The sequence below is a fragment of the Pinus tabuliformis genome, chromosome J, assembly GCF_031772625.1.
Source record: "Pinus tabuliformis cultivar Carrire ecotype Pingquan chromosome J, CPIR1, whole genome shotgun sequence".
NCBI lineage: Eukaryota > Viridiplantae > Streptophyta > Pinopsida > Pinales > Pinaceae > Pinus > Pinus tabuliformis.
This window is the reverse complement of record NC_142295.1, coordinates 827,163,093-827,189,585: the sequence shown is the minus strand read 5'-3', so window position 1 is coordinate 827,189,585 and position 26,493 is coordinate 827,163,093.

Below are 26,493 nucleotides of genomic sequence, written 5' to 3'. Positions count from 1 at the left end.
TGATATATTTGTAAAATTATTCAAATTTATAATTATTTTATATATAGTCTCTATATAATGTTGGCGATTTTTAAGGTAAAATAATTTTATATTCTAAAATTTGGGCGAATCATCATTTATAAAATTGGAAATTGGCGAATCTTTTTTGTGGAAAAATCATGGAAAATTAGCCCACTGGGCGAACATTAGCCCCTAAAATTTTCCATGTATATCTCTTCCTCCAAATCCCCGTGGAGAAAGGTTGTCTTTACATCTAACTGCTCCAGATGCAAATCTTTAGCTGCTACTAGACTTAAAATAGTTCTAATTGAAGTCATTTTAACAACAGGGGAAAATATTGCATCAAAATCAATACCTTTGTTCTGTGAAAACCCCTCCACCACAAGTCTAGCTTTGTACCTCTATTTTCCTCCATCTTCTTCCTTCAACCTGTAAACCCATTTATTCTGCAATGTTGTTTTACTTGCAGGCAACCTGATTAAGTCCCAAGTCTGGTTTTGTGCTAAGGAGTCCATCTCTTCTTTCATGGCTTGCTCCCACTTCTTCCTGGTTTCTACCTGCACTACTTCTTCATAACATTCTGGTTCACCAGAATCAATCAACAATACATAATATAATGAAGGAGAGTATCGTTCAGGGGGTCTACTTATCCTGGTAGATCTTCTAACACCACTTTCAGGTGTTTGAAGTTCTTGTTGCTGTTGTGGTTGTTGTTTTGGCTCTTGATCATTATGATTTTCAGACACCATCACTTTTCCTGTGATATCGTCAACCACTGTGTATTCTTTGTTTTCTTGTCTTGTTTCTTTTCCTGCAACTAATTCTTATACAAGACCTTTTCATTGAATATTACATCTCTGCTCCTAATGATTTTGTGATTTTCATAATCATATAAGCGATAACCAAAATCATTAACACCATATCAAATAAAGGTACATTTCTTTGATTTTGCCTCAAGCTTTGTTCTATTTTCTTTATTAATGTGGACAAAGTCTTCACAACCAAAAGTCTTTAAAAATGAGTAGTTTACCTTTTTACCTGTCCATGCCTCCTCTGGAATACCACCATCCAAGAAACTTGAAGGCCCTCTGTTTATTAGATAAACAAAAATATCTACAGCATCTGCCCAAAATTGTAAAGGCAATCTTGCATGCAATCTCATGCACCTTGCACGCTCCATGGTTGTCCTGTTCATCCTTTCTAACACACCATTTTCATGTGGTGTTCCTGGAACTATATTCTCTCTGCGAATTCCATTCTCTGAACAGTACTTATCAAACTCTTTGCTGCAATATTCACCTCCATTATATGATCTGAGACACTTCAACCTCTTCCCTGTTTCATTTTCAACCAAATATTTCCATTTCTTGAAAGTATCAAATACATCAGATTTATTTCGAATACAATAAATCCAATTTTTTCTGGTTGCATCATCAATAAAAGTAACATAATAACGAGGGCCACCAAGAGTTGATACCTGAGAAGGTCCCCATACATTTGTATGCACAAGGTCTAATATTTTGCTCTTCTTTTCTTTCCCAACTCTAAGGAATCTGACTCTCTTTTGTTTTCCATAGACAAAATTCTCATAGAATTTTAAATCAACATGCTACAAACATGGTAACAAATTTCTTGAGTGAAGAATCTGCATCCCCTTCTCACTCATGTTCCCAAGCCTATGATGCCACAATGCTGTATCTTATCCTGTAGAGGTTAGATCATTAACGGAATTAGAAATACCATTGCATAAATACAATTTACCAACCTTTTCTCCTTTTTCTATTACCAGGGATCCTTTAGCGACCTTCTAGGTTTTATTTGTGAAAGTAGTTATGTGACCTTCACCTCCCAACTACCCTGTTGAAATCAGATTTTTCTTTAGACTTGGAACAAGCCTTACCTTCTTCAATAGCCACTGATTTCCATTTTGTTGTTTTATGAAAACTGTACCCATTCCAATGATTTTACAGGGTTTATCATCACCCAATCGAACTTGTCCAAAATCTCCTTGAACATAATCATGGAAATGTTTCTTATCAGGTGTTGCATGGAATGAGGCCCCTGAATCTATCACCCAGGAATCAATAATATTTTCTAATGAAACAATCAAAGAATCTTGCAACACATCACCTGTTACATTCGCTTCATGATTAGTTTCTTGCTACGCATCTCCTTCTTTTCCCTTCCAAAACTTGTAGTATTTCTTTAGGTGTCCTTTCTTCCCTCATTTCCAGCACACTTTCCCGGATCTGAATTTGGATATGCCTTTTCTTGACTTACTACGGTATCTTGGGCTCTTTCGTCTTTCCATTTTTCTTCCCCTAGTCTCTGCAGTCAAAGCATTACCTAATGTCTCATCGGAGCTTTTCCGTCGCATTTCCTCACTAAGGATTTCACCAACAACATCATCAAAATTTAAAGTACTAGATCCAGAGACAGAGTTACTAATGGCCATAACTAAACCATTGCAACTTTCTGGCAATGAGCACAAAAATAACAGAGCCTTAGCTTCATCATCAAAATTTACCCCTACAAAACGTAACTAACTTGTAAGTGTATTAAAATCATTTAAATGATCTGCAACAGATCCACCTTCTGACATCTTCATATTAAATAAACGCTTCATATAGAAATACCTTATTTGAGGCCAAGGGTTTTTCATACAGTTTGGCCAATGCTGACATTAAACCCTGTGTTGTCGTTTCCTTTGAAATATTAAATTCTACCGATGCCGCTAGGCACAGCCGTATTGTTCCAAGTGCCTTTTTGTCCAGAATATCCCATTCTGTGTCTGTCATACTCATCGGCTTCTTTTTATTTCCACTCAATGGTAGGTACAGATCTCTCTAATACAGATAATATTCCATCTGCATCTTCCATAGCTGGTAGTTTTGGCCATTGAAGTTTTTCGACCCTAAACCTACCATCTTCTGCCATTGCTCCCACTCAAACCAGGAACCCTTCTCTCCTACGAGTTTATCAGCCAAATACACCTTTGGCTTTGATACCAGTGGTTAGAAAATTATATATTACGGAGCAATGGAACACATAAAATATTGCAGAAATATAAACACAGAAAACGCATAAAACAAGAGAGACACAAATATATGTGGTTCACCCAGTTTGGGCTACATCCATGGAGAAACAACTAGTCCTTCCTTTTATATTATCTAGCAAACTAAAGATATACAACCTACAACAGATCCGCTGTAACACCCTCTTTGCTCTGAATCTCCTCTCTCTTCCTCACTCAGAATACGGATATACATAAACGCAATACAATTCCCTCATATATAGTGAGGGGTTGCCTTCGAGGGAAAAAAACCCTAAATTAAACATAACTTCTACTGTCAGATCATCCGCCTAATGAATGGCCCAGATTGACTAGAAATTACTAGACTTTTACAATGAAATTTTACATCTATTTTTTAGCTTCGGGGGTGCTACCCCCAAACCCCCGCTGGGGGACCGCTGGCCCCCGACACCCCAGTCGCGGGGGATTAGTCGTCCCGGACACCCGCGGGGGGGCAAGTCCCCCCTACACCCCCTCGCTTGGAGGGGTGTATAGTCTTTCTAGGGTATACATCAAGCTAAAACCTTTGAATACAGAAGATAATCAGGATCCACATCCAATACTTATTACTCTAGAAAGCTCTCCTCTACAGGATCATGAGAGTAATTCACTATTCATCAACGATGCATTTGGTTTTATGTCATTTGTCTTCACTGATTTAGATCTCTTGTAAATATCCCCAGTATACCAAAGTAATCCTACTATGATACCAATATGATCTATAAACTATCATGGATATTCCATTGGATAGTTTGTGGCAATATCTCTGATAAATTATACTTGAAAACATGAATTCTACACTATATGGTTTTATTTCTCTTTCGATTTCTAGATCTGTAAAATTATTGTTTATTGTGTTGCATGAGAAATATAATTATGTAGAAAATAGATAAAAATGAAATAAAAATCACAAACCGTGATTTGACACAATATATAACCTACCAAACCCTTTTGGAAGATATTATAGTTGTAAGGTGAAGCCACTTTACTCTCTTTCTCTAACTATAATTTTGGTTTCAAGTAAGAATAAATAAGGCCTATATGGTTGTAACAACCCTCGTGAAAATTATATGTAATAATGTAAATAAAGGCAAAAATGAGGCCATGGGTAAGGGACACATATTCCAAGCTTGATGCTGGGGAAAGATATCCTAGTGGGCATCACTTGATGTGTGTTTTGGCTAAGGAAAATTGGCAAAGGCAAAGGTATTAAAAGGAAAAAATGATTTTTTGCCACATTTATTTATGAAAATAAAGGAAAATAAGAGAAAAGGAAGGTAAAAGTTCATAGGTTGCATGTGAGGAGGAAATTGAAGGAAAATAATGGCAAATGAAGAAATTAGAGGCATCATTAATAAAAAGGCTTCTGAGGATCAGTTGAAAAACTTATTCAGTGTAAGCTCTTGGCCAGTTCAAGTTTGGAGCTCTCTCATTATTCTCTTTCTCTCACTCTTGGTCACTTAGAGTTTCCTTGGAGCATTCTAGTTTTGGAGCAAGGAACAAAAAGAAAGCAAAGGGAAAGGAAGGTTAGCAAGGATCAACGAGGGAAAAGTAGAATCAAGCAGTTTCAGTAGGAATACTTGCAGGAAAACCTTTGCATGTGTGATTTCCTAGCTAGTTTGACATGCATGGATTTGCATGTTGGTGTATGGTTCTCTTGCTGTCGGTGGCATGGATTTTTCAGGTTATGGCTATGTTTTTCAGCCTAGCATTTTCTTTTTCTGGATGTCATCGTGTTGGGATGTTTATTTCATTTTTTGAGCTTTAGTTATCTAGATGGATTTTAGAATATGGGGAAGAGGTGGTCTCAAGGTTGATTCCCAAAGGCCTAGGAATCCCTTGAATAGTTTTGGTGGGATACATAGTAAATCCTGAGGGGAAAGTCTCGGTTTCAGGCCTAGTGATCCAAGCTTGGATTCCGGTAAAGCCTACAAGACTAGTCTTGGTTTAGGGCCTAGTGATTTGGGATTGGATTACGGAAAATCCTAAGAGATAAGGAGATGGAAAATTCCTCAAGGATAGTGATGTATTCTGGATGACATTTAGAGTTCGGTTTGGTTTTGTGATTAGAGCACCAGTTTTGGTGTGATCATGGTTTGATGAGAGAGGAGATGGTTTAACCTTTAGATTCCCCTGGTTGTTGTTGGATTGGTTTTTTTATGCGATCCCACATTCATACTTGGAATATGGCATGGGTGTGACTGGCTAAAATAAATATTTGGTTTAGCCATGTATATGGTCCGGTGGTACGTGAAAGTCTTGAACCTAGTTAGAATTTCCTATGATTAATGAAAGCCAGGTTATCTTACTTTTACACGTGTTTATATGTGGATTTGATGGCTTTCATATCTTTGATATTTATATGGTTTTATGCTAGTTGTAAGCATGGTTATTTGACTAGTTCATGTCATAGTTATTTCATGTATTTACTTGTAATTGTTAAAACGATGGATGCAAGACCTAATTGAGGTTATAACAGTAAAATGGAGAAGGTGGTGATCCTTCTTGTTATATTTCATAAGTGCTTCCAATCATTCATGATATGTCTTTTATCCTAGACCTATAGGTTGCATTGATGCCAAGTCTTTGATAGAATATCAGTCCCGGTTGGGGATATTCAGGCCTAATCCTGGGGTTGATTTTGATTCATTAGCATTTTCATCATGTCTTTGATGGATTATGGAGGTTGTAAAAAGTTTTGGGCAGAGGTCGTGATTATGGGCTAGAAAAGTGGCTCAAATCCTGGGGACACTAGCACAGGTGTGCTGAGAAGAGTCCATGGACACTGACACATAGGCCCATGAGAGAAAATTTGGCTTTTTGAATGCTTTCATGCCTATAGCATGAGAGAGACCATGTGTTAAAAGGCTTAAAACATCAGTGGGACCCAGGGGAAGGATGTCTGAGTGGATGACATGTGTCCAGAGGGTGTAGTTTCTAATGTGGATGGGTTAAATTGATTGATGTGTTCCATTCATTGAATTTCCTTATGGTCACTAAGGAGATTTAATCCCTTATAGTGGCCTCTCACATTGCATGTTTACCTCGGTCGGTCAGTTTCTTGGTTGGATATGGGAGGAGGGGATATTATAGATTGGTGTGAAAGCATGGTTTCACTCTCCTTGGGTGAATGTGTTGGTCATGCATGCATGGTAGGTGCATGTGTGTCTCTTACACTTGCATTGCATGTGCTTGTTGTGTTGCATCATTTTGATCATGATTGTAGTAAGGTTGTCGTGAGGAACTTGATTTTGATTTTTTGGGATGCATTGTCATAAATATATGAATGGTTACATTATTATATGTAGCTTGATTACATCCTTGTATTTTAGGTTGAACTCTTGTATGTCTGATTACATGTACCAGTATTGTAGGTTGGTTACAAGAATTGATTGCTTATGCTTGACTACATGTGTTCATTCGTATGTGTAGTTGATTAGGCATTTCTTATGCATGTTGATGGTTGCATGTGGCAATGTGTAAAATGGAGCAATGGTCATGCATTGATGACTGGATTCTAGCTAGAATGATTTGTATATGGTTTGGTACTCATGTGTTATATGTCTATATGCACTTGTCATGAATGAATGGTATTGGTTATAGTTATGCATGAATAGTAGGTCAAACATGTCTTGTGAAGTCATGGTATGCAATTTAGGTCATCGGGGTCATATTGGTATTGTTGGTGTCCACGTATTGGTTATAGTTATGCATGAATAGTAGGTCAAACATGTCTTGTGAAGTCATGGTATGCAATTTAGGTCATTGGGGTCATATTGGTATTGTTGGTGTCCACATCTGAATAAAACTATTCAACCCTTTCCAACATTAATTATCAATCCAGGATATACTAGTTATTTCAAGGATAACGCGCAAAATATATGTAGGTAACAATTTTACAACCCATAATTGACTGAGAATTCATCAACAAATGATAAACAATTGTAACAACAAATGGAAATTACAACAATAACTAATCTATAACATAAAATAGGAATGAGAGTAGTAATTAATTGTAACAGCAATTCAATTCACAACATTTACATCAAACCATCACAGCGAGGGAAAGAAACACATACATGGAAATCTAAGCACACACTATCTCAATAGTACTTGATCAGGAGAGTGGGCAACTCAGAGAAAGATTAGAAAGCTATAAATTTCATTTAAGTAAAAGTCTCGGTTACAAATCTCAACTCTCTTTTCTCCAACCCACTATTTTAAACTCTCTATCCTTTCTTATACAAAAACAGTTCCTGAGATTAAGGTAACTATTTCCTACGATATATATAAAGGTTGTAATAAGCCAAAAATTGAATACAAAAGATAGAAAGAGTAAATCTATATCAGTTCTGTTGTTACAGCTATAGTTCAATAATAACCCTGCCAACTCGATGTTTAAACTCAACCATTTGACCTAGAAATCTGCACGGGAGATGAAATCTATAAAGTGCTTTGGTCATAATCCCCTATACTATGCTTCAATGATTAATTAATTCATAAAGACATAATTAGAGGTATGCCTGCGTGATTTACGATATGAAATGACTTAGTTAGGAGTGCAAATGTGAAGGAGAATATGATAAAAAGGCAAGTAAAAACATGCATGTTTAGCTCCCAACATCTCCCCCCAACTGGTCTTTCTGCATGTCCTCATGCAACTTGTCACCTTCGCAGGTCTGGGTTAAATCGACTGTGATTAGAATGTAGTTGAGAAAGATCATATTTTTCGGCCATATTTGTTCTTGGGGGTTTGTATCCATCTATTAGTAAGATATATTTCGACCAATCAATGTTCACATTGTAGGCAGGAGTATACTGGTATGCCGACAACAAAAGGATGGGAAATTGGAATCTCAAATCCATCCAATGAACCCCTCGAGTATGGATGTAGGCAATATAACGTGGTAATCTTTCCAGTGCTTTGGCATGCCTAGGTGCCCCAAAAGGTTCCCGCACTGTGACATCTGATGATGACAACATCCATATCCTTTGATAGCTATCCAAAGCTTCGTCCTAACAAGAAACCACTTGTTTCATGCATAACTTGATGCACCATCTCTGAGTTACAAATATCTTTTCTAGATGCCCATCAATCCTCAAGAAGGTAGTATTCCTATTATAAATAGTGTTAGACTGACAATTCTCTCTTTGAATAAGAAGAGGCCTGGCGATTGATTTGCTTTAAATGTATAAATGGCCTTCTTCCACTTGATTTGATTAATGGTGTAGGACTTGGAACCTCTCAGTTTAATATCCCCTACATAGGGGACTGGGTTGAATGATTGGTCATCTTCTAAGAAATAGTCATGCATATACAGTTCACATATTAAGTGTTGGTTCAAGATGTCATGAAGTCTTATAATGTGGAGAAACTATATAAGCTCTTTAATTTCATGGATGATCTCGAGATCAATACTTTCTAGGAAAAAGAAAAGGTATTGTTAATGAAGAAACAAATCATAACTCTGAGCAAGGGGGTGACAAGCCATTACCTATTGCGTTAAGGTAAACATTTCCTCCTTATTGACTTTCAACATTCACACCTGCTCTTCTAACTGTTCGATCTTCTTCTGTTGTTTTTCTCGTTTCTGCCTCTCCCTATCCATATGGTCCACATAATCATTGATGATTTCTGCACCCTAGATGCAACTCTCTTTACCTTTGCCTAATGATCTTTTAAAGCAATTGTTCCCTGTTGAAGACGAATAGCCAGAACCTTTCATTTCTGAATCTTGGCAGTGAAAATGAATTCCCAAGCCTCCCATAAATGGCCAATAGGTTTTCATTGCACCACAAGAGAAAGAGTGGGATTGTCTTCGGTTTGAGCTGCTGAGGGGGTAGCTCCAGTTTTAAGTATTGCAATTTTTTTCCTCTACCTTCTTGCTCCCTTTTTAAAGAACAACACCATTTTTCTCAATCTCAGATTATCTATTTTTAATTGCATAAGTTCATTAAACTCAGACTGATACCTTTCCTTAAGGGGAGGTCTCCTTCATGCACATTGTTTAATGAATTCTTGCTTGACAGTGACTTGCTCCAATTCTCTCATAGCTGGTGTGGGGCCTGATGGGTCATCAATGTTGCCATTATGATGCAAGTGTTGTCCTTGATGGCAATTCACTCATAGGTCAGCTCAGATTTGATAACAAGCAACTCATAGTGTAATAGGTCAATTCAGATGTAACAGGGCATTCATACAGAAGAACAGGAAGTTGGAACAAAGGTCTACTGATGAGAATCAAGAAGTTGAAGGAAAAGGATGTTTTCAGATAGTTTAAGTTGTATACGCAGGTTCATCTTGACAAAGTGGCATATACACGCAGGTTCACAGAACAAAAATAGCATATACGTATGCACACACATGTACAAGAGGAAAAGCGCATATGGGTTGGAAATCAAGAAATTTCAAGAGTAAATAATATCAAGGATCAAAACCATGGTATTAGGCCACAATTTTGAGTGGAGTAATGACTATTTGATCCCATCCAAGAATACCATAGGGTCTAAGTGTTGTTTTGGTCCGAGGTATTGAGGAAGGAAAAAACTGTATAAGGAGGAGAAGATCAAAGGGCCAAGCATGCAAGTGAAAGGGCTTATGTTGTAGGGGCTATGATTATGATATGATCTTAAATATTTTGTGCACGTTGGATACAATGTTGGATTAGGATTATGAGACCTGAAATGACTTAACATTGTATGATCTGATACTGGTTGGGCTAGATAGGATTTCTTACGAATGTTTTATTCTTTAAATGGAATGATCTGGGTATGTCTGATGTCTAAAATAGCAACAAAGTAGTAAGTTAATATTTTCATATCTATACACTAGTTCTCCTTGGAAAAGGTGCATATACACATAGGTTCGACTCTGCCAAGTAATGTATGAAAAAGGAATGCCAGTTGTTTAGAAATGACTGATGTATCTGATCAGTGTTATTTTTTTACTGTTGTCTTTTAATGAAATATTCTTAGATCTGAAAGTAAAACTGAATGGATAAGGAGTATGTGTCTGTTTGATTGATTAATTAAGTGATAAGGGTTATCTTTACTATTAACTATTTAGATCTCTGTAAATTGACAATAGATGTTTAGAATATTATTGGTATGTATAGATTCGATTTAGAAGTTTTTGTGATTCATTAGTTTTGAAGGTATATGTAGATTTTGTTAAAGGAAGTAGCATATACATGTAGGTTTGATTCAATAAAGTAGCATATGCATTATGATGTAAGATTTTTGAGGTTGTAGTTGGTCTTGAATGATGATGCACATTTCTAGGTTCAGCACAGTGTTCTGGTGATATTGATCTAACTGTTCAAATTAACTGATTGGTGGTTGATCCAGTTTGAGTTTCAAAGTTCTGATGGGTCCAATGTGAAAATTTGATGAAACAAGGCCTTCATATTATGTTGTTGTGTATCAGGAGCATCGAGTCTGAAAATTTATGAAACGCGGTCCTTGGAGGAAGAGAGAAGGTCGTAGACTTCTGTAGGCTGGTGCTTATGTACTAGTAAACATATCAATTAGTACAAAATCCAGAGGGTTGTAGCTTCCGTCCAGTAGAAGCTGGAAAATGAGAGAAATGTGTATCCTTCTGTAGGTGGTTGCCTGCATACTGGTATGAGTCTGCACCAATACAATATTTTAAACAAATTTTCTTTATATTAAAAGAAGACAGAGACGACAACAACAGCTGGTTTTTCTCCTGCATTGGGTTTCCACATTAAATCTTGGTGTTCATGTGTGTTTCTTATGTGTGATGGTTTATTATGTTATTATCACACATAGTTACTGTATAATAAGATATTGATACACTGATTAAAGATCAACACATGATAAATTGACTAAGTCATAAATTCTCTGGGTATACGATGGTTTTGTTAATCATAGTAGCATGCACACAGAAGATCACTTCACTAAAGTAGTGTATATAAATATGATTGGGAAATGAAATATTATTGAATTGTAAATATTGATTCACCCCCCTCTCAATATTATTACAAACAATTGGTATCAGAGCAGGTCCTTCAGAAGAAGCTTGATCGCTTGAAGCGATATATTTCAAGATGAACAATCACGAAGGCATGGGATCTATCAAACCACCAATCTTCAATGTGAACAACATGGTATATTGGAAAATAAGAACCAGATCCTATCTTCAGTCGCTTGGAGCTGATGTTTGGGAAATTGTGGAAGGATGATATCAATTTCCAACAGCAATACCTATAGATACAGTAGGTAAGAAGGTATACGAAACTAACGCCAAATAAATCAATACTTTATTGGGAAGTCATTGAAAATCAGAATACATCAAAGCCATGTAGCTCAAGATAGCCAAAGAAATATGGGACAAAATCATTCAAAGCTACGAAGGAGACTCCCAGGTAAAACATGATAAGCTCCAAACACTCAAGATTTAGTATGAAACTCTTAAGAAGCATAGTGATGAAAGTATTGCGACTTACTTTTTATGTGTAGATGAGATTATTAATTGTTTGAAGAATATGGGTGAAGAGATAAAGGAGGCTATTTTAGTAGAGAAAATTTTGAGATCCTTATCTTCTAAATTTGAGTCAAAATTATCTTCCATAGAAGAAAAAAGGGATCTTCAATTTATTACTGTTGTTCAACTTCATGGAATTCTAACTACCTCTGAAATGAGGAAAGGAGGTCCATCATATATGAGAAAAACAACTTTCAAAGCTTCAGAAAAGGGAAAAGAAAAGGAAGAGTGCAATGAATCAGGATATATTTCAGAAGAAGAAGATGAGATAAACTTTGTCAAGGAACTTCACGGGGTTCCAGAATATTTAGAGGTAAGCTACCATTCAAATGATTTGCTTGTGGTAGAGTCATCCGTCATGTTGCAAAATGTCCCCATAAATATAATCATGAAAAAGGAAAGGAATTTGCAAAAATAAATAGAAAATAGGTTATTAATAGAAGAAGTTACTATACTGATGAAGATAGTGATGGATTATCTAATATTGATGAAGATGAAACTAAACAAGATTATAAACTACTCATGGCTTATGACAATGATGATTTTTTGGTTGCCTTAGAAGAGGAGGACTTTATTGAAGAAATCACAAAACTCAAAATCTGTTTGGAAGAAAATAATATGATCATAGACACGTTGACACATCTACTCATTGAAAGAGAAAAGCACAATGAAAAACTACAATGTGAAGTTGTGGGTCTAAGAAAAGAACTTGAGAAGACAAAATATCTTAATCTTAGATTTGCTAAACGTTCAGAAGCATTAAATGAACTCATAAAGGTTTAACGTTATCCTCTTATAAAGATAGGTCTTGGATATACTGAAGAATCATCGCAATCACAAAAGTCATTATCTTCCACTAGAAGCTATCTTGATTCATTAAATACCACTGAACAATATGTCAATCTTCAGCAAAGCCTAGAAGTACTCATCAGGTAAATCATGCTCAATTTACTCCAAGGATGAACATCAATAGAGGCATCAACCGAAAGGTAAACAATGCCAACATATTCTATGATCACATAAACTTCTTTAATGGACAATGCTTTTCATGCCATAAATTTAGGCATAAGGTTGCTCAATGTGTTGCTTATAAAACTATCATGACTAGAGAAGCATGAAATGAAAGGAGTGTAATAGGAATCAAGAAAATTTCCTATAATAACTTCTCTCCTCTTGAAGATGAATTTGAATGTTCATTTTGTAATAACTTTGCTCATGAAGAATCTGAATGTAGGAGAAAATTTCGGCCAACACTTCAAAAGGAGCAAACATCATCAAATTCCAAGGTATGGAGAAAGAAGGAAGTTGAATAAGAAACATGTGGCATAGCTTTGTTTATAGAAGGAAAAGAAAATCATTGGTACATTGACAGTGGATGCTCCAAATACATGATAGGTGATGAAGAGAAACTTCATTCATGGAATGCTTTGGAAAAGGAAAAGAATGACTCCTTTGAAAATGACACACCAGTTGTCATTAAAGGTAAAGGTTCTATTTATTTGAAAGAAAATCTTAAAGCTGGAAAAGTCATCTATGTAGATGGTTTAAAGCATAACTTGTTGAGTGTTAATCAAATGTGTGATCAAGGAAATGAAGTTTTGTTTCGATCAAACAGATGTGTGGTTCATGAGCTTAACATAGGAAAGACCATAATCAAAGGTACAAGAACCTCAAACAGTTTATACATACTCAAGGGAGGACAAAAACAATGCTATCTAAGAAAAAGATATGAAAATTGGTTATGTTACAAAACATTGGGGCATCTAAGCTTTTTCTAAAATAAGAAAAACATGCAGGATCAAGGCGGTTCGTGATCTTCCAAATATCAGCATCCCAGAAAATAACATATCCAAACCATGTCAAGTTGGTAAGCAAACCAGAGTTCACTTAAGTGAAAAGGAAGGACCATCAAGTAAGCCTCTTGAACTCATCCATAGTGATTTATGTGGACCAACAAGGAAAAAGTCACCTTGTGGAGAGGAATACTTTATTTTATTCATTGATGATTCTTCTAGAATGTGTTTTGGATAGATCTACTAAAGCATAAAGATGAAGCATTTGAAAATTTTAAAGACTTCAAAGCTTTAGTTGAAAATGAATCAGTTCAAAAAATAAAATGTCTCAGATCTGATAGACGGGGAGAATTCATATCACATCAATTATTTGATTTTTGTGAACAACATGGAATAAAAAGTTAGTTCTCTGTCACCAGAACTCATCAACAAAATGGCGTAGTGGAAGAATGAATAAAACAGTTCAAAAAATAGCTTGAGCTATGCATGATGAATCTAGAACTCTTGCAACCTTTTGGGCTGAAGTTGCATTTGTTGCTGTGACTATTCTCAACAAAGCTAATGTTTGGGTAAATAGTGATCAAACTCCATATGAACTTTGGTATGGTAAGACTCCTACTGTAAAACACTTTAGAGTTTTTGGAAGTAAATGTTTCATCAAAAGGAGTGATGAAAAACTTGGTAAGTTTGAACCCAGAGTAGGCGAAGGAATTCTTCTTGGTTATTCATCCAAAGGTAAAGGATACAAATGTTATAATAAAAGACTTTGGAAAATTGTTGAATGCATTGATGTAGTAATTGATGAAGCATGAAAAAATTTGGAACACATGAAATCAACAAAGGAATATGAAAATAAGGAAGACGATTAATTCTTTCACGTATCAAATTAAAATGATATAGAGGAAGAAACCAATGAAGCATAAGAAGAAGATACAACAGACAAGGCAAATACTCCATCTACGTGTGTTCAAAAGAATCATCTAGAATCTCAAATTCTAGGAGAAAAAGGGTATGGAGTACAGACAAGAAGAACTCTTATAGGAACCTCTAGTTATCTAGCATTACTATCCCCCATAGAACCACAGAATGTAAATGAAGCTAGCAAAGATGAATATTGGGTTAAGGCCATGGATGAAGAACTTGACCAAATTGAAAAGAATGATACTTGGGAATTAGTTCCTAGAACTCATGATAAAAATGTTATAGGAACAAAATGGATATTTAAGAATAAGTTGAATGAAAATGGAGAAGTTATTAGAAACAAAGCAAGACTTGTTTGTAGAGGGAAAGCTCAACAAGAAGGTATAGACTTTGAAGAAACCTTTGCTCCTATCACCAGACTTGAAGCCATAAGAATGTTCCTTGTTGTTTCAAGTTTTTGAAAATTCAAAGTATATGAAATGGATGTAAAATTAGCTTTTCTTAGTGGATATTTAGAAGAAGAAGTTTATATTGAGCAACCATAAGGATTCATTCTAGGAAATGATGCAAAACTTGTATGCAAGCTCAAAATGGCTTTATATGGTATGAAACAAGCTCTAAGGGCCTGGTATTATCTTCTTGACAAATATCTACAAAAACAAGTCTTCACAAAAGGTTATGTAGAAAACAACTTATATACAAAGATTGAAAATGATAAAATACTAATTATTGTTGTTTATGTTGATGATATCATCTTCGGTAGAAATTTAGAATCTATGAGTTAGAACTTTGTTTCGGTTATGTAGCAAGAATTTGAAATGTTCTTACTTGGTGAACTTACATATTTTCTTGGTATAGAAGTACAACAAACAAAAGATGGTATTTTTCTTTCACAAACCAAATATCTCAACAAGATTCTGAAGAAGTACGGAATGGAAGATTCTAAACCAGTATGTACTCCAATGGTAACAAGATGTAGTCTCAGTTCTAATGATGAATCACCTGCAGTGAACCAACCAGCATAAAGATTTATGATTGGAATTCTACTCTATCTAATAGGTACCAAACCTGATATCATGCATGCAGTCAAAATTATTGGAAGGTTCCAAGAAAATCTAAAGGAATCACATCTTCAGGCAGTAAAAAGAATATTTAAATATCTTCAAGGAACTCAAGAATTTGGTCTATGGTATCCTAAAGATACATATCTTACTCTTTGTGGATATACATATGCAGATTGGGTAGGAAATGTTGATGATTGAAAAAGCACTAGTGGAGGTGCATTCTATATGGGATCATGGTTAAGGTCTTGGTTCAACAAGAAACAAAGTTCGATTACCTTATCTATAGTTGAATCAGAATGTGTGGTTGTTGTATCTTGTTGCACACAACTACTTTGGATGATGCAAACATTGCAAGACATCCAAATCACATGTACTCCCCCTGTTAGTTCCCTATACTACTAATGTAACCCCTTATTATATTGTTGTGCCCATGTAGTCCCCATATTGTTATTATTGTGCCCCATAGAAGCCCAATATTGTTATTGTTGTGCCCTTACATTATTATTGTTATGTCAACTTTGATTACATTATGACCCCTATATATATAAAGGATGTCTTGTCATTTTAATCATCTAAGAATTATTCATTTGTGTAATTTAAAGGGGGTTTCCCCCTCAAAGAGGCTTATTTATAAGGCATTGATCTATCTTTTCTATCTTTTTGTGAGTTGGTTTCATAACATTTGGCATCAAAGCTTTGGGTTCTAGGGTTTCACTGCTCCAAATAGGTCATCGTGCAATTTTCGCAATAACTATTTCGCTATGAAGTTTCAAAAACTAAACACAAAATCCATTTGAGAAAAAATCCATCTGAACCTCGGGTCTAAATGTCAGATCTAGTCTTGCTATAGTTCTGGAGATATGATTTGAGGAAGTTAGGGTTTTTGCAAGCTCGAAAATTTCATCTCAAATAGGTTATTGTGGAATTTTCACTATACATTTTTTTCTACGAAGGTTCTGACTCTAAAATTAAAACCAATTTGAGCCGAAGTCTTAGTGAAGCATGGGCCCAAATTTCAGATTTTGCTTCACTATATTTTCGAAGATACGGTCCAAGACATTTAGGTTTTATTCAAGCCCCCAAATTACATCCCAGACATTTGACCTAGGGAAAATCATCATAGTTGAATTGAGGCTTCTGTGATCCATAATAGTTGAAAGAATAGCTTCGGTGTAAATCACATGTAGACAGACATTTGTCGACACGTTTCGAACCAACAAGTGTAGTTCATTGTCAGACAAGTTGAAGAAACAGATCCAGCTTAGCATGTTAAATAGTCTGAGCAGAGACTCCAACGGATAAATCGACCAACGACTAATTTTGACCTTAGGACCCAAGTCAAATTATTATTAATTAATTTAATATTATTATTATTTTTAATATTAATACATAAAATATTTTTAATGGTTAGTTTTAAAAATTAATTTATTAATAATTATTACTATATATATATATATATATATATATATATATATATATATATATCTATATATATATATATATATATATATATATATATATATATATATATATCTATATATATATATATATATATATCTATATATATTAAAGTTATAATATTAGGTTATTAAGATAAAAGTTAGGATTAAAAAATAAATAAAATACTTTTAGTGGTTAGTTTAAGAAGATAATTTACTTATTTATTTAAATTATTTAATAATTATTGTTAATATTATATATATATATATATATATATATATATATATATATATATATATATAATAGGTTGTTAAGGACGAGAATAATTTCAATGGTTAGCTTGAAAAGTAATTTATTAATTTATTTATTAATAATCACACACACACACACACACACACACACACACACACACACATATATATATAGATATAATAAAGCCTTCTTGAGCAAATCCAGAAGCGTTTTATAACTTATAACTTGAAAATTAAAAGTAATACACCCTATCCTATTCTCCTTATAGAAGCAGGTCTTTCCCCTATTGAGAGCCTAGCTATGCTTAGGTTTCTGTTGTACAAGTACAAAATCAGTAACATAGACGATCATAGACTTCCTAAGCTAGCTTTAAATTCTAGCCAAAACCACCTAAGGCTCAATAGAGGGTGGCATAAAGACACAAGGGCCTGGTTAAACTATTGGGAGATCAACGAAAATGATGCATTGCAAAACATAAATAACATTAAAGATATTGTTACTTCTAAGTTCAAAGAAAAAATGTGGTGCGAGAAAGACTTAGCGGCTAAAAGAAAATTAAGTTATTATAAGAAGGTCATCAACCCCACCCTAGAAGATCAAAAGTATCTCTCTATTTTAACTAGCTCAAAGAAGAGAATTAATATAGCAAAGATCAGAACGAATTCCCATGAGCTCCATAGTGAAACAAGTCGTTGGACAGTTCCTAAAACGCCATGGATGGAAAGGATCTGTAATATATGTGAGAATAGGAACATCGAGGATGAAAACCACTTCCTCTTGGAGTGCCCCGCGTATAACCACATTAGATCTCAGTTTCACAATCTTTGTTACAATATTGACCTTCCTAGCCTTTTACAATGTCAAAATTATAGTGAGCTCGGGAGGCTTCTCTCCAAGCTTTTTGAGCATAGGAATAAAATCTTAAATCAAAATAGATAATTTGTTTCTTTAGGTCCGATAGATCATTATTTGGTCTCAGCGGACGTTAACCATCACCATCATCATCATCATCATCATCATCATCATCATCATCATCATCATCATCATCATCATCATCATCATCATCATCATCATCATCATCATCATCATCATCATCATCATCATCATTAAAATCATAAAGTTAGGGTTAAAAATATAAATAAATAAAATAATTCAAATGGTTAGTTAGAAAAGGTAATTTATTTAATTTAATTTAATTATTTATTATTATAGATTAATAATATAGTTTTAATATAGGTATTTTTTGTTTAATTAAATTATTTATTAAATATAATTAATATTATATTAGTAATATAGTCTTGATATTAATATATTAATAATATTAGTAGTCAAATTATTATTTATTAATTTAATATTATTATTATTATTTATGGAAATAAGTTAAATTAGGTAAAATATATAGATAAATAAAATACTTTGAATGGTTAGTTTTAAAAACTTTAATTTAATTTATTTATTTCAATTATTTATTAGTAATTATTTATACATATATATATATATATATATATATATATATATATATATATATATATATATATTAAAGTTATAATATTAGGTTATTAAGATAAAAGTTAGGATTAAAAAATAATAAATAAAATACTTTTAGTGGTTAGTTTAAAAAGACACTTTACTTATTTATTTAAATTGTTTAATAATTATTGTTAATATTATATATATATATATATTTTAATTAAAATTATAATAATAGGTTGTTAGGGACGAGAATAAAAGTAATTAATTTATTTATTTATTAATAATCTCATATATATATATATATATATATATATATATATATATATATATATATATATATATATATTAAAATCATAAAGTTAGGGTTAAAAATATATAAATAAATAAAATAATTTAAATGGTTAATTAGAATAGGTAATTTATTTATTTAATTATTTATTAAATATAATATATATTAATAATATAGCCTTGATATTAATATATTAATAATATTAGTAATATATTTTATATATTAATAGAAATTAGTCTTAAAATAAATAAATAAATAAATAAATACATAATAAAATAAAAATTATATATATATATATATATAGATATAGATATAATAAGAGTTCAAAAACAAGGAGGGGGCAGAAAACCGACTAAGAAGAGAGTGCCAGAATCCAGCACCTACTGATTTTCCAGACATCATCTCTATTGAGATTACTCGACCTCTTTTCAATCTCAATAACTTCCCTAAATTTACGATGATGGAAGTGAGCAACTTTGGCAACCACCTTGGCCTCCTCAATACACACCTGATGCTTGGTCTTTTCCACATGCTCTGCCAATGCTGAAGACTTGGATCTCTCATGTCTTAGGTCGGCCGCATGTCCGCAGATCCTTTGATGGATGGAGCATCCTGTTTCCCCAATATAGGGGGTCCCACATGAACAAGGGATCAAGTAGACACCCTTCATGTCCTTAGGGTTAACGGGATCCTTCACCTATCGGAGGGAATTGCGAATGGTGCTGAGGGGCCTAAAGGTTGAGGGAATATCATACCTTTTAAGGATCCGAGCAATCTTGTCCATGGTTCCTTGGACATAGGGAAGATGGACACCTAGACGACGCTCTTTTGGCTCTTTCTTAATTAACGCATTTTTAGAGGCTTTACAGAAAGCCTTCTGACCTAGGCGCCTACTATATCCATTCTCCACAAAGACATTAAGGAGATGGGATCTCTCCTTATCAAAGCTCTCACAATCAGAGATCCTAAGGGCATGAGTAGCGAGGGTGTTAAGAACACCCAACTTCTGAGCAGGGAAATGATGGGAATCGGCATGAAGATACTGCTCAGTATGTGTCTTCCCATCCTCAATATGTGTCTTCGGCATGAAGACGCATACTGAGCAGTATCTTCATGCCGATTCCCATAATTTCCCTTCTCAGAAGTTGGGTGTTCTTAACACCCTCGCTAATCGTGCCCTTAGGATCTCTGATTGTGAGAGCTTTGATAAGGAGAGATCCCATCTCCTTAATGTCTTTGTGGAGAATGGATATAGTAGGCGCCTAGGTCAGAAGGCTTTCCGTAAAGCCTCTAAAAATGCGTTAATTAAGAAAGAGCCAAAAGAGCACCGTCTAGGTGTCCATCTTCCCTATGTCCAAGGAACCACAGACAAGATTGCTCAGATCCTTAAAAGGTATGATATTCCCTCAACCTTTAGGCCCCTTAGCACCATTCGCAAATCCCTCTGATTGGTGAAGGATCCTGTTAACCCTAAGGACATGAAGGGTGTCTACTTGATCCCTTGTTCATGTGGGACCCCCTATATTGGGGAAACAGGACACTCCATCCATCAAAGGATCTGCGAACATGCGGCCGACCTAAGACATGGGAGATCCAAGTCTTCAGCATTGGTAGAGCATGTGGAAAAGTCCAAGCATCAGGTGTGTATTGAGGAGGCCAAGGTTGTTGCCAAAGTTGCTCAGTTCCATCATCGTAAATTTAGGGAAGCTATTGAGATTGAAAAGAGGCTGAGCAATCTCAATAGAGATGATGGCTGGCAAATCAGTAGGTGCTGGATTCCGACACTCTCTTCGTAGTCGGTTTTTCTACCTCCTCCTTGTTTTTGAACTCTTATTATTATATATATAGATAGATATACACATATATATAATTTTTATTTTATTATATATATATATATATATATATATATATATATATATATATATATATATATATATATATTTTAAGACTAATTTCTATTAATATATATAATATATTACTAATATTTTTAATATATTAATATCAAGATTATATTATTAATATATATTATATTTAATAAATAATTAAATAAATAAATTACCTATATTAAGACTATATTATTAATATATCATAATAAATAATTTAATTAAATTAAATAAATTACCTTTTCTAACTAACCATTTAAATTATTTTATTTATTTATATATTTTTAACCCTAACATTATGATTTTAATTAAAATCTATATATATATATATATATGAGAGATTATTAATAAATAAATAAATTAATTACTTTTATTCTCATCCCTAACAACCTATTATTATAATTATAATTAAAATATATATATAGATATATATAATATTAACAATACTTATTAAACAATTTAAATAAATAAGTAAATTATCTTTTTAAACTAACCACTAAAAGTATTTTATTTATTTTTTTAATCCTAACTTTTATCTTAATAACCTAATATTATAACTTATATATATATATATATATATATATATATATATATATATATATATATATATATATATGATGATGATGATGATGGTTAACATCTGCTGAGACCAAATAATGATCTATCGGACCTAAATAGACAAATTATTTATTTTGATTTAAGATTTTATTCCTATGCTCAAAAAGCTTGGAGAGAAGCCTCCCGAGTTCACTATAATTTTGGCATTGTAAAAGGCTAGGAAGGTCAGTATTGTAACAAAGATTGTGAAATTGAGATCTAATGTGGTTGTATACGGGGCACTCTAAGAGGAAGTGGTTTTCATCCTCGATGCTCCTATTCTCACAAATATGGCAGATCCTTTCCATCCATGGCGTTTTAGGAACTGCCCAATGACCTGTTTCACTATGGAGCTCATGAGAATTCGTTCTAATCTTTGCTATATTAATTTTCTTCTTTGAGCTAGTTAAAATAGAGAGATACTTTTGATCTTCAAGGGTGGGGTTGATGACCTTCTTATAATAACTTAATTTTCTTTTAGACGCTAAATCTTTCTCACACCACAATTTTTCTTTGAACTTAGAAGCAACAATATCTTTAATGTTATTTATGTTTTGCAAAGCATCATTCTCATTGATCTCGAAATAGTTGAACCAGGGCCTTGTGTCTTTATGCCATCCTCGGTTAAGCCTTAGGTGGTTTTGGCTGGAATTTAAAGCTAGCTTAGGAAGTCTATGATTGTCTATGTTATTGAGCTTATGCTTGTACAATAGAAACCTGAGCATAGATAGGCTCTCAATAGGGGAAAGACCTGCTTCTATTAAGAGAATAGGATACGATGTATTACTTTTAATTTTTAGGTTATAAGTTATAAAACGCTTCTGGATTTGCTCAATCTTTCTCCATGATTCTTTGGAGATGCTGCAGCCCCAAACTTCACAGCCATATAAGATAACAGGAGTGACTAATGTTTCAAAGAGGAACTTCTTTTTATCCCAAATTACGAGGTTTGCTGTTTTATAATTATTTTCAAGACCAAAATAAGCTTTCCACCGCCCATTGATCCTTTTCTCAATGCTATGGTTCTAGTTGAGCTTGTGATGGATATCAATTCCTAGGTACTTGTAAGAATACACTTCCTCCAAGTTATTATTGTCATACATAAAATTAGCGCAAGTGTCCTTCTTGGATTTGATAATCATAACTTTCGTTTTGTCAGTGTTAACAGTCATACCCATGGTAGAGCAGAAATCCTTAAGAAGATTGAGTTGCTTATCAAGATCAGAAGGGCACCTTGCCAAAAGAACAATATCGTCAGCATAGAGAAGAAGGATAACGACTATCCCAGCTAAGATCGTGCCATCACATCCTGCTTCTTCTAAATAACCTTCGAGCTTATCGATGTAAATGCCAAATAGGGTAGGGGAGAGGGGACAACCTTGTTTAACTCCGATGTTACACTTAATATCTTTTGACCACCCCTCATTGTTCTTTAGCTTGGAAATTACATTCTCGTATAGCCTTATAGTAGCAGCTCTCAACTCAAGAGGAACCTTTAGCTCTTGTAACCTATTCCAAAGGTTGTATCTAGGAACCATATCGAAAGCCTTTCTAAAGTCTACAAAGCAACAAAAATAAATTGGATTTATCATTACGACATTCCTCCGCAATGATCCTAAGCGTAACAAGGTGGTCTGTTGTTGAGTGATGCCTTCTGAAACCTGCTTGGCCTTTAGCCTGCTTACCTTCACTTTCAAGCCATATGCTTAACTTTTTTTCCAGAATACTACCATACAACTTGGCTAAGAGAGGGTTGATCATAATTGTCCGATAATTAGAGGGGTTATTTGTATCCCCACTTTTAAAAATAGGGATAATGAGGCTCTCAGTCCAAGGTTTAGGGAACCTTTTCTTAACAACTTGATTGAAAAGCTTGTGGATGTGGGGGATGAGGACAGGACCTCCAATTTTTAAGATTTCTGCCTGGTAACCTTCAATGTCCTTAGCTTTCCCATTAGCGAGGCGATTAACCCCAAACTTAATGTCTTCTAAAGAGAAGACTTCTTTCGTTGTGAGCAGGTTTTCCAAATTATCCATGACATTTGGAGATTCATAAAGCTGTTTAAGATAAGAATTCCAATCGTGAAGAGCAATTTTATTATTATCCTTAGTCTTCCTAGTCAGAATCTGCCTCCAAAATTTCTTAGGAGCTACCTTAGAGAGGTGTAAGAGATTCTCATGTCTTTGACAAATGTACTGCCTCTTTTTCCTTTTAATTAGGGCTTTGTATATTCTTATCTTGTCCATTTTAAGAGAATCATCAACAGCTTCCTTAATTGCTCTCCTCGCATTTTTACAATCTTTTTCATACCAAATATTGGTTTTGCTATTTCTTTTATTATTTGAGACTTCAATTGAGAACTTGTTAATAGAATATGAGAGGGTTGTAGTAAAATTATGATATAGGTCTTCTATGTTGTCTATACTAGATAAAGGAGGCAAATTAGTTTTTAATTCATTTAGAAAGAGATCCTTTTTAATTTTATCAAATATTAAGTTCTTTTGGTTGTAAGTATTATTTTCTATGGGAACTCTATGCATGACAAAATTGAGAGTTATAAGTAAAGGCCTATGATCGGAGTCAGGCTCGTGGTCGTTTAAGATGTCAAAGTTTACCATTTCGTTATATAATGGAAGATCAGAAATAATGTAGTCTACCACACTGCTACCAAGTCCATGGATGCAGGTCATCTTGCTGGAATTGGGCCACTTCTTTAGACCATTGCAAATTATGAGATCCTGAGCACTACAGAGCTTGACTAGCTTTGACCCAAACAAATTTTCCCCGAGGTCTTCAGAGCTCCTTTTGTACCTACTAGCCAGGGTAGGGTCTTCGTCTAACCAAAGATGATTAGGGTTGGAATGACTGCTTAGAATAATAGCTTGGTTGTTTGAAGTTCGAGCATTAAAGTCACCTATTAAAAGTATATTACCATCATTCCTTAGGCTAGAAATATCATTCTCTAAACTATTGTAAGGGTTAGTTTTATCTAGATTCTTCTTCTTATAGAAGTTAGAATTAATGGGGGGAAATAACATATTTCTATATATATATATATATATATATATATATATATATATATATATATATATATATATAATTATTAATAAATAATTTAAATAAATAAATTAAATTAAAGTTTTTAAAACTAACCATTCAAAGTATTTTATTTATCTATATATTTTACCTAATTTAACTTATTTCCATAAATAATGATAATAATAATAATAATAATATTAAAAATAATAATATTATTAAATTAATAGATTAATTTGACTACTAATATTATTAATATATTAATATCAAGACAATATTACTAATATGATATTAATTATATTTAATAAATAATTTAACTAAACAAAAAAATTACCTATATTAATACTATATTATTAATATATAATAATAAATAATTTAATTAAGTTAAATAAATTACCTTTTCTAACTAACCATTTAAATTATTTTATTTATTTATATTTTTAACCTTAACTTTATGATTTTACTTAAAATATATATATATATATATATATATATATATATCTGTGTGTGTGTGTGAGTGAGAGAGAGATTATTAATAAATAAATTAATAAATTACTTTTTAACCTAACCATTGAAATTATTCTTGTCCTTAACAACCTTATATATATATATATATATATATATATATATATATATATATATATATATATATTGGCAATAATTATTAGATAATTTAAATAAATAAGTAAATTATCTTCTTAAACTAACCACTAAAAATATTTTATTTATTTTTTAATCCTAACTTTTATCTTAATAACCAAATATTATAACTTTAATATATATATATATGTATGTATATATTAATAATTATTAATAAATTAATTAATTAATTTTTAAAACTAACCATTAAAAATATTTTATGTATTAATATTAAAAATAATAATAATATTAAATTAATGAATAATAATTTGACCTGGGTCCTAAGGTCAAAATTAGTTGTTGGTTGATTTAGCCGTTGGAGTCTCTACTCAGACTATTTAACATGCTAAGCTGGATCTGTTTCTTCAACTTGTCCTGACGATGAACCACACTTGTTGGTTCGAAACGCGTCGACAAATGTTTGTCTACATGTGATTTACGCCGAAGTTATTCTTTCAAAAATCATCATAGCTGTGTCTCTGATGATCAGATTGAAATTTCGTTAGGAGTTATAGAAAGAGAATGGATGATAGTTTCATGTGTATCATTTTCAGATCCAAAGGTTGGAACAGTGACATGTGGCACTTCGTACAAGGTCACTCTTGTGAAAAGGTATATAATTAGGTCATCTTGGGAGATTGTGCACAACTCTTACTTGGAGAATCCAATTTTGATTAGACATGTCGAATTGGAAAGAAAACGTAGAGGGCTACCGCAGGTCACAATTTCAGAACTGTGAGATTTAAAATTACAGAGTTACAGTCGTTTCATGATTGAGCTCCTAAAATCAAGAAAAGGCAATATGAGGAAGTTTGATGGTAAGGATATGGTAAATTGGATACTATAGATGGAGCAATATTTTGATCTACATGAGGTGAAACTATGACAAAAGGTACTTATTGCATCTTCGTATTTAGAACCGGATCAATTTTTATGGTAGAAAGGGCTTTGTTCTTGTAAACCACTTGCTACATGGTTAATTTTCACAGAGGAAATGATAGCACATTATGAGGATACAAAGAGAAACACCTTCCTTAGCCAATTGATAAATCTCAAACAAAAGTGGTCAATGGAAGAGCACATTGAGGACTTTCAAAAATTGAATATAAGGGAAAATGATATTCCAGAGAAGCATAGGTTTGATGTCTCCATTGGGACTTTAAAGGATAACATTCAACACGAGGTTTGTCTTTGGGAACCTGATTCATTGGAGAAGGCATTCAGGTTGGAAAGAAAAGTTGAAACCAAAATTATGGAAACAAGGATGTTTACCCCTCACAAATATAAACATGGAAGTTTTATTTCTCCTAGCCTTCCACAACCTACAAGGTTGACACCACAACAATTCGAAAAAAAAAAGAGAAAAAAGGATTTGTTACCATTGTGATAACAAATATATTAAAGGTCATAAGTGTGTTGAGAAGAAATTATTTTACATTGATTGTGAAGAAGAGGAAGAAAAGGATCTAGAAACATCAAAATAAGAGGATATACACCAGGAACTAATCCCAAAGAAAGAATAAATG